At 44.3% G+C, this 9849-nt stretch overlaps 1 pseudogene; it reads left to right on the top strand.

Moving 5' to 3' along the window:
* Window positions 1–8012: 8012 nt before the first annotated feature.
* LOC142002195 (olfactory receptor 52E4-like) lies at window positions 8013–9011 on the top strand (annotated as a pseudogene).
* The last annotated feature ends 838 nt before the right edge of the window (window positions 9012–9849 follow it).

The following is a 9849-nucleotide window of genomic DNA, read 5'->3' as shown; positions in this document are numbered from 1 at the left end:
ATCAGCTGAGGGGTTGAGAGACGCTGTCTCTCGAGTCCCTGCGGGGCTCTATGGTCACCGTGGGCAGCAGCCCTTAGCCCAGGGCTTCTGGCTGCTGCTGCTGCAGCTGGGGATCCATGCTGCAGGCACAGGGTCTGCAACCAGTTGTCGGCTCTGTGTATCCTGTGTTGTTTAGTGCAACTGTGTCTGGGAGGGGCCCTTTAAGGGAGCGGCTTGCTGTTGAGTCCGCCCTGTGACCCTGTCTGCACCTGTGCCTGGCATCCCTATTTCAATGTGTGCTACTTTGGCGTGTAGACGTTCCCTCGCAGCGCCTATTTCGATGTGATGCCGCACAACGTCGAAGTTGAACATCGACGTTGAAAGCCCTGGAGGACGTGTAGATGTTACTCATCGAAATAGACTATTTTGATGTTGCCACATCAAAATAAGCTATTTTGATGTAGGCTTCACGTGTAGACGTAGCCATGAAGTCCCCCGTTAATCTTCTTTTTTCCAAACTAAATAAGCCCAGCTCTTTCAGCCTTTCTTCATAGGTCATGTTCTCTCGACCTTTGATCATTCTGGTTGCACTTTTTTGCACCTTTTCAAACTTCTGCAAGCCTTTCTTGAAATGTGGCACCTAGAACTGGACACAGTACTCCAGCTGAGGCCTAAGCAGCTCAGAGTAGGGCAGAAGAATGACTTCTTGTGCCTTGAGAAGCTTTTCTTCCTCCCCTGTTGGCAGGACCAAGCACAGCCCTGACATCTGTTTGCCCCAATCCCTAAGGCTGTGTCAAATACCCTAATAGCTGTATTTTGAAGATTACTAATGAGGTGCTGAATTGAATATTCAGTGCCTCATTTATATTGGGACACTTCCGGCCATGGCGCTTTCAAAAGCGCACAGCTCAGCGTGGCTACACGGGCTCCTTTTCGAAAGGAGCCTGCACCTTTCGAAATCCCTTTATCCTGATCACTGATCGGAATAAGGGGATTTTGAAAGGTGAGGGTCCTTTTGAAAAGGAGCCCCAGGTAGCTGCGTGTTTTCAAAGCATCCTAATGAGGCACTGAATATTCACTTCAGCACCTCATTAGTAATCTTTGAAATACAGCTATTTTGAAGATTTGTGCCCATGTAGACACAGCGTAAGTGGCCCCCTCAGGGACTGAATGCCTAATCCTGGGTTTAGCAGGCTAATGCTCAAACCACTGAGCTACCTCTCCCCTGCACTACTGGAGCACATGGAAATACTAAGCACCATCTTGATCATCCCTGTCAGGTCTTTGTCTAACCTGCTCTTAAAAACCTCCAAGAAGGGAGATCCCACACCCTCCCCAGGTAATTTATTCCAGTGTTTAACAACTCTGTGAGTTAAGATTTTTTTTCCTAACGCTGAAACTAAAACTTCCCTTCTTGTAATATAAATACATTTCTTCTTCTACCCCCAGGGGTTAAGGGGAATAATTTTCACCCTCCTGCTTGTAATAACCTTCTATGTGTTTGAAATTTGTTATCATGTCCTCTCTAAGACTTCTCTTTCCAAGACTAAACATCCCCAAGTTTTCAACTCTTCCCTGATATGTCATGTTCTCTAGACCAGAAAATCTTTTTGCTGCTGTTCTCTGGACATTTTCCCATTTATTCACAACTTTCCTGAAAAGTGGTTCCCATAAATGGACACAATACTCCAGGTGAGGCCTAATAATCACTGAGTAGAGCAGAAAAATTACTTCTCATTTCTTGCTTAAAACACTTCTGCAAATACGTCCCCAGATAATAGTTACTTTCTTTGCAATGGTGTTACAGTGTTGGTTCATATTTATCTCGGGGTCCACTATGAATACTAGATCCTTTTCTGCAGTCCTTCTGATGAATAATAACAGAGAGGTAGCTACGTTAGCCTGTATCTTAACAAAACAAAGAAGGAGACATGTAGCACTTTAAAGCCTACCAAGGTTATTTATTAATTTATCGTCAATAGAGATAGCAATTACCTCATGCATCACAAAGAGAGCTTCCCCATCTTTGATATTCTTAGAGATATCAGTCAAGTAATTTAACTTAATAGTCACAGAGGGAGGGTGTACGTTGGATATTAGGAAAAACTATTTCACCAGGAGGGAGGTGAAGCATTGGAATGCATTACTGAGAGGTGGTGGAATCTCTATCCATGGAGGTTTTTAAATCCCAGCTTGACATAGTCACGTCTGGGATGATTTAGTTGTGATTAATTCTGCTTTAGGCAGGGGGCTGGACTCAATGACTTCCTGAGGTCCCTTCCAGCGCTAGGATTCTATGATTCTATGTTTGCTTTTTATGCTGCTGCTGCACATTGAGTGGATGTTTTCAGAGAATGATCCACTGTAACTCCAAGATAGCCCTCTTGAGAGATATGTATAGTTGACATTATTTTTCCAATGTGCGTTACTTTGCACTTATATACATTAAAATGCATACGCCGTTTTGTTGCCCAATCACCAAGTTTGGTGATATTAATTATCTTTTTGCAGCTCTTCACAATCTGTATTTCTCATAACTATCTGGAGCAGTTCAGTATCATCTGAATTTTTTTCACATTTTTGTTTACCTTTTTCTCCAGATCATTTATAACTATGTCGAACAGGACACCCCACACCTTCCACTTCCCTTCTGAGACTCCTGCACCCCCACCCCCTACCTTGCGCCATTCCATACCATCGAACCCGGTTCTCTGACTCCAGCGCCATCCACTCCTTGCCCTGAGCCCCCAGCCCCATCCCACTTCTTACTCTATACAGTCATTGAACTAAAGCTTACACATGTTCCTTATCATTGGTCAGGACCAGAGCAATGCTGGTAACTATACTAGTCAGAATATATAGAGAGAACCAAATCCAAAATCGCTGCTGAATCACGTCCATGTCCCTCATCCTCTGCATCCACAAGGGAACCAAAAGAGATTTTGGAAGAAGTGGCATCTTTATTCATGACTCCACAGACAACTTAGGCTCTTGAACAATCTAGGCATTTGTTTATACACCGACCTTAGCAATTTGCTGACAGGAAGTCTGCATCTAATTCTCATGTAAACAAGGGAAAAGTAAATGAAAATTAGAACCACTCATCTCTAATACTAACATGTTCTGGCAAGTCACTTAAGGGGCTGGTTAGGCTGGCTTGTTTAGTATGTGCTCTTAGTCTGTTACTATAGCTGAAGACAGACAGACAGACAGACAACCTCCTTCCATCAGGATTCCTGGACTCTATCTCAGCTCTCGGAGGGGAGTGGTGCTGTTGGTATCAACAGGGTGAGAAACTGTTTCTTTCAAATACTGTCTAGTGCATAGAATTTAGATTGACATTTTATTTATTTCTTAGGTAACCTTTTTTAATTTTAAAAAATATCTTTCTGCCATTGATAAGTGGGTGTTTTTTACCTAACCCATGGTGTTATTAGAAAAGTAAAGGGGAAATGTCTTTGGCAACAGGGGCACTGGTGCATTGATCTTGGCACACTGAGGAAAGGGCAGACTGGGTAATAAACTGATACTGGTCAGGCTTCTGACAAGGGCAAGAAGGTTCAGCTATTGGGTCCTGGGCAGGGAACTGTAGGGAAGTGGTTGCAGCTATAGAGAACTGTTAGCTGACTCCATGCTTGGTTCATGAGTGGCTGGGAAGTGATCTGTGCCAGTGCAGCTGTGCGTGTCCTTGTCCGTGTCTGGCTGTGCGGGTGCCAGCCTTCGAGAGGACCGGGGCTTCCTGTAGATTCACCGTGTAAGAAGGGGCCCAGATTGGCATGTGAGGGGGCAGCACTGTACCCCAGTTCCAGGTGACATGGCAGGGAATTCAGTTACATGCACCCAATGGACAGGCCCTGTTAAATCGGATTACTTCCCTTTTGTGTCCTGTGCTCATTTACCGACCAACAGAACACGGCTACAGCAGGGAAGACAGCACCACGCCATTCTCTGTGTGACCCTGCCAGTTCACATCGTCCTGTGCCTCAGGTTGCCTATCTGTGTAATGGGGATAGGTTCGTAGTGACTTTAATTTGAAATCTGTTTTCCAGATCCTTCGGTGAAAGGCGCTACACATTATGAGAGTTACAGATGAGAATTACTGATCTCAGATCCTTTAGAGAGAGACCTGTGTCTCTGCAGGTAGTGTTCACTTCTTCTTCTCTCTGGATCTGCCTAGCGCAGGGTTGGTAACCAAAAAAAAGCCAGAAGAGCAATTTTTTCCAGTTCAGTTAAAACCTCAATAATGCAAGAGAGGCAATGCATGGCAATACGAGACTGTCCTTAATAAATAATGTCAGACCGTGCTTTTTGTCACCGCATTTTAAGAACCGGCAAATACAATGATGTAGAACGTGACACATGTTTACTGCAGTACAGTCACAAACCTGTCACCTATTCCATCTCCTCACACTTTCCACGTGTGAGTTTGTACCACTCTTTTCCTGACCTCCTCTCCTGACCTTTCTGTCCCGCTGGTGGATGCTGGAGGCAGTTTTCCAATGTGCTGATATCACATATTGGTTGCTATTTAGATATGAGTTGTTCATTGTTGGGTTTTTAGATGTTCGACATTTATTGAAAATAAGAGAGGGTTTTTTTATTTTTTATTTTGTGTCAGGGGCCACTAAGAAGTCCTTAACAAGCTACATGAAGCTCCTGAGCCACAGGCTGTAGACCCCTGGTCTAGTATCTACCCATCCACCCTGGGCATTTATCAAACCCTGTGGGGACCTAGTCTGTATCCCTAGTGTTCTCACGAGTCAACTATAAGTTTTAAACACACAAACACACAGAGCAGCCAGTTTCTCGCTGACTCAGCACAGATCCCTAGAGTTGTCATCTCCTTTTGGGAAGTTCCCTTAATTGCTGTTTGCTTCTAAAAGTGGATAAAGGGCACAGAAGGGCAGAGAGGCTGGCCTCCAGCTGATTTTCGCTCAGGTGCTCTTCTTTCCAAGGGAGGCCAATTGAACTCAGTGGAATTGCAGAGTTATGTTATAAATGATGTGAACCACTGTACTGGTGCTTGCAGTTGGATGCTGCTGCAGATGGTGGAATGAAAGATGTGTGGGACATGGCTGCCTGAGGGTGATTGCAAGGGGATGGATTCTCATCTCACCGTTGCAAGGTACACTAGCTTGTTGCTCAAAAATCCTGTGCAGTTCTGCACTGCAGGTGGTATGGGATAGAGAATTCACTTGTTTTCCATTCTGCAGTGAACAGGCATCAAACGTGACAGGCTCAATGTCTCTTCCAGTATCAGGGACCAAAATTTCACTCCTCCGTGTGCACCTTTGCCCACCACACCAGAAGGCCTTCAGCCCCAAATTGATTGAATTTGAGTCAACATAAAATACAAGTCCAAAACCTGAGGCTGTGGCCTGTACTTTGCTCAGGCCCTGCTAAGGCAAAAGGACTGAATCAATGCCTCAGCTGTGTGTGAAAACACAGAGATTGTCACCTCCCCTTCCTGCGTTTCAGGTTGGTGGCTGTTAATGGGAAGGGGAGGCAGTTGACTGATTTTATCTGCTGGAAAGGATGGCTGAACTGTGTTCCAGAAGTTGGCTGGACAGTTATGCCGGGGCCGGGGAACCTGGGGGGAGCCTTGAGTTACAAGGAGACACCAGAATGGGGTATTTCAACATAAACACTTATAATCTGGTGAATTTATAGGCAACTGAATAAGATGTCTCTTAATTCCAGGTGTCAGACAGTCTGCACTAGATCTGGTGGTGACAGTCCATTTGAGAATCCTATTCAGCAAAGCTCTTGCTTCGATAATGTCTGTGGCAAGAAGTTCCACAGGACAATTATAAACAAGGAAAATAAGTTTTGTTTCTTAGTGTCGTATATTGATATTTTCGGAGGAATCAATGTTGCCTTGAATGTGTGCAGTGAGACAAAAGAAACAGAAGCGCCGGATTGACTTCCTTTATTGATTAATTCATAGGATTCCAGGTCAAAAGAGGCTATTTCATCATTCACTCTGAGTTCCTGGCCATTAATTTCACCCCACAGTCCCAGTGCTGATCCCAGTGACTTGTGTCTGACAAAACCCTGGTCCCCACTCGGATTTTGCACCATAGAATCTGTGAGTCCCAGGGTGAGAATGGACCATTTGATTGCATTTAAGTGGTTTGTTTAGATGCACTCACCGCACTGAAACCTCCAGATTAATCAGGATGCCTGCCCTTCCCTTCTCCTGGTAACCCCTGTGCCACTCTCTGGGTCATGTATGAAATATATCTGCATCGATTTTCTATTTGCTTCGAAACTCTTGATGAAAAATGTGAAAAGTGCCAAGCTGAAAACAGACCTTTCAGAACACCCCTAGAAGAAGCCAAATTAACTGACAATGGTCCATTGACCCCTGCTCCCTCAGCTCTGTCAGCCACTTTTTAGTTCATTTTACATGTGCTCTGGCAATATCGGATAGTAAAGCCTATTGCACCAAAATGGGGTTCATGACTGACAGAACGTCTGTTATCCATAAAGGATGAGATTGGGTTATTTGACAAGGTCTCTTTCCTGTGAATCCTGAGTGACTTACATTAACTTTATTCCATGTTTTGATTTAATCCCAAACCACCTTCGCCATTGTTTCCTAGCCTTGACAGCTCTTATTCTTTTTAAATGGTTTCTTTCTTTTACATAATTTCTGTGTAACACTGAACTGCTCTATTTTTCCTTTTTTTTTTTTTTTGGATTTCATTGGTTTGGTTGATATCTGTATCTCCTACTGCTTCTTTCCAAATGCAGAACAAACTATCAATTGAACACATCTATTCTTTCTTCACTGTCTACACATTTCCTATCTCCTTTGAACAGCCGGCATGTCATTTTTCTGCATTTCTTTTGTTCTTAATATATTTAATAATTTATTTGATGTGATACACAGCCCTTCCAAGAGTGGAATGTCTCCTACTGTCTTGAATAACTCTTACCAATGTTTGTAGCTTCCAATTTATTTTTCTTGCTATCTAGTTTTTCCTTTCCCCTATTTGCTCTATGTTACTCTATTTTCCTCCTAATTTTTGCATTCACTTTACAAACAGAACTTCAGTTTCGACAGCGTTATCCACATTCTAGGTGATGGGATCATGAACTTTTGATGATATGATAACCTCTTCTTCAACAACTCACAACCTTTATTCCCAATTAAATAGTTTCTCTGAAACCTCCTTTCATGATCATTAGGTTCAGTGTTTGGGAATTAGCATTCTTGAAACACAAAGGGTCTTTAGATAATACTGGTTGGACTGTTGTGTTTGCCGATTAGAATGTAATCAGTTCCATCCTTTACTTTGTTTTCCTCTCTCATAAGCCCTCTTCTTTGTGTCTCCTCTAAACTACGTGTTCCCTAACTTCCTAGTCTGTGTAAATATAGCAGCTTCCTTCATTCTCCTAGCCTGTCCCCCAAATGCCCTTTGCAACTGCTACATCCTTCAGACAGACTGAGAGATTATAACTAAGTCCATATCCATGGCAGGTTATTTTTCCAACTCATTCATTAGGCACAAATTGCCTCTCTTTGACCAGTACTGTGAAAATCAGGTGTTTCCACTGAGATTATCTTATTGACTCAAGGTCTTTTCCCTGAGGTGCGTGCTAATTGGGATATTTCCTTCCCTCAGATTTTGAGCAACTAGGTGAACAGGAAACTCCCTTAAGGATGTAATCTCGAACTGGGGCTCATTTGATTAAGCCACAATGATGACTAATAAATACCACACTCATATTTCCAGCTAGTGCCTAATAGTATTCCAAACTCTGCACTAATTGGGAATGATTGACACATGGAGCACCATCAAACATGGACTTTGGCATCAGTAAAGGGAGCTGTTAATAGTTCCTTTCTCTCACTAATGATATTTTCTCAATGTGTGAAGAACAGCTAATCTGTTTCCTTCATGAGAACAGTTTACCACTGTGCAAGTACAGTGTGATATTAACATTGTTTCTCCGTTCAGGCATTCATACTGTGACCATCACCCTCAGGTCTGGGCACATACTAAGCATCGGGGGATATATGTTATATGAAAAAGACATCATAGTTCCGCAGAATAGGAGACCTTCTGTTATACTCCATGTCAGATTCCAACACAACCCATTTCATCAACCCCTCCTTCTTCATCCTGCTGGGGATTCCTGGCCTGGAGGTGGCCCATGTCTGGATCTCCATCCCCTTCTGCACCATATACATAATAGCCATCCTTGGCAACTTCACCATCCTGTTCATCGTGAAGAGGGAGACGAGCCTTCATGAGCCTATGTACTATTTCCTCTGCATGCTGGCTGCCAGCGACCTGGCCGTGTCTACGACCATCATGCCAAAAACTCTGAGCCTCTTTTGGTTCAACTTCAGGGAGATCGATTTCCATTCCTGCCTCACCCAGATGTACTTCATTCACTGCTTCACGACGGTGGAGTCTGGGATCTTTGTGGCCATGGCTTTTGATCGCTACGTGGCCATCTGTGATCCCCTGAGACATTCCACCATCCTGTCAAACCATGTAGTGGCCAAGATTGGGTTGGCCATTATTTTGCGAGGCAGTGTGCTCATGCTGCCCCATCCCCTCCTGGCAATACAGTGGTCATATTGCAGATCTAACATCATTCCCCACTCGTACTGTGAGCATATTGCTGTGGTGAAGCTGGCCTGTGCTGACACCCAAGTCAGTAATTACTACAGCCTCGCTTTGGCATTTTATGTCATTGGTCTGGATGTGTTTTTTATTACTGTGTCCTACATCCAGATCCTCAGAGCCATCTTTGTACTCCCTGGAAAGGACACTCGCCTGAAAACGTTTTGGACCTGTGGTTCCCACCTCTGTGTCTTTTCAGCCTCTTACATCCCAGCTCTCTTCTCCGTCCTCACCCACCGGTTTGGTCACAGTGTGCCCCTGCACTTGCACATTCTCATTGCCAACCTGTACCTCCTCATGCCCCCAATGCTACACCCCATCATCTATGGGGTGAGGACCAAACCAATCCGGGACAGTCTTCTCCTGCTCCTTAATCAGAAGAGGACCTAAGGTATCTTCCTGGCGCTCTGGCTTTCAGAGCAAGCTCCGTGTACAGCTGCTGATAATGTAGCTCTGGGCCTGTTTTCCTGAACCACTTACTGCTCAGTGAAAGGTACGTTAAATGCTTCCCTAGTCATGCTGTACTCTGACAATGTTGCAAACTGGGGGAATCTGTCTATTTCCAATTCATTCGGCTGCTATTGTTCCAATTGCTGGTCTGTGGGCTGCTGCTGCCCTCCCACCCAGTTCTGACATCAAGCCCCTCCCCTTCTCTATCTCTTTCTCTGAGGACTGTAACACAATTAATTGCTCATATCTTCCACTCCCGATGTCAGGCCCAAGAGTGTATCTCTGAGATGCTAGACCCCAAAGTATCCCCTGTTTATGAGTGTGATGTAGTTGTAATGTTTCTGGGCACAGTATGCTTTGTGATGTATCCTTTTAAAAGTCTTATCCTTATTTTAAGTACTTCATAGTACATTAAGTTATGAAATCTCGCAATGTGTGAGTTACTGCGGTACGATGTGAGTCTGGAAACGCCCCAGAATGGGCTTTCAGGGGCAACAATGGAGTAGTCATTGGGTGTTGAGTGCTATCCTCAATGCTCCTCCAGGGAAGAATCCTCTAACTGTGGAAGTCTACAGAAGGAAGCCTCCCCAGAGGGCACATGAAAACCAGTGAGAATGTTTGACCACCGGGGCTAGATCCCCAACTTCACAGGGCCAGGCTTTCTGACAGCAAGTGACATCATCACTTGTCTTCGCTCCCACAGAACTCAATGAGTGAAAGAGGCTCAAGATGAGAAAGGACTTTGAAGTGGGTTGGAGTTCCCAGGCAGCAACATAAT

This window comes from Carettochelys insculpta, chromosome 1 (assembly GCF_033958435.1).
Source record: "Carettochelys insculpta isolate YL-2023 chromosome 1, ASM3395843v1, whole genome shotgun sequence".
In the NCBI taxonomy this organism is placed as follows: domain Eukaryota; kingdom Metazoa; phylum Chordata; order Testudines; family Carettochelyidae; genus Carettochelys; species Carettochelys insculpta.
This window is presented reverse-complemented; position numbering and strand designations above follow the sequence as displayed.